This window comes from Eublepharis macularius, chromosome 5, assembly GCF_028583425.1.
Source record: "Eublepharis macularius isolate TG4126 chromosome 5, MPM_Emac_v1.0, whole genome shotgun sequence".
NCBI classification, from domain to species: Eukaryota; Metazoa; Chordata; class Lepidosauria; order Squamata; family Eublepharidae; genus Eublepharis; species Eublepharis macularius.
The window spans coordinates 154,752,306-154,752,940 of NC_072794.1; positions in this window are offsets into that span (position 1 = coordinate 154,752,306).

The following is a 635-nucleotide window of genomic DNA, read 5'->3' on the forward strand; positions in this document are numbered from 1 at the left end:
AGGTATAAGCTTTGGAAAGTCAAAGCCCCCTTTTCCAGATACTATATATATATATATTTTCATATACTATAGTTTCTGAAGACAGGATCTCTGATTCAAGAAAGCTTACACCCTGAAAATCAAATCCTGCTTTTCCCTATAGCAGTGATGGTTATATATTTGCATAGGAACCGGCAAAGGACGTGTATTCATGACCCCTCCCCCCATGTTTTGTGAATCCAACCAATAATTCTCTATATAAAATTTTACTACCAGATAATAAAACCTATGTCAACCAGTCCTGGAGACAATGCTGTCTCTCCGCCCCACCTCCCAAACGCCGAGCCCTGCAAAAACATACAACGCTCGGCAAAGTCCAAATTTAATTTGAGGCTAGTTGATTCTAAATGTCGCAATCCGTACATATTGAAGAAGACACTGCTCTTTGTCCCTTGCAGCAAATCAATATCCCCCCGCAAGCCAGCGAACGACGTCATCATAATCTAGAAGGAGCCAGAACGAGCAACTCGTCACTGGCCGCGCACCCGCTCGAGGAACTCCCCAGGTCTTCCCGAAGATTTGAACCACGCCCTCTTTTGTGACGTAAAGACACTAGCTCCTCCAGTGAGGTATGCTCTGAGCGGCGCATGCGCAAT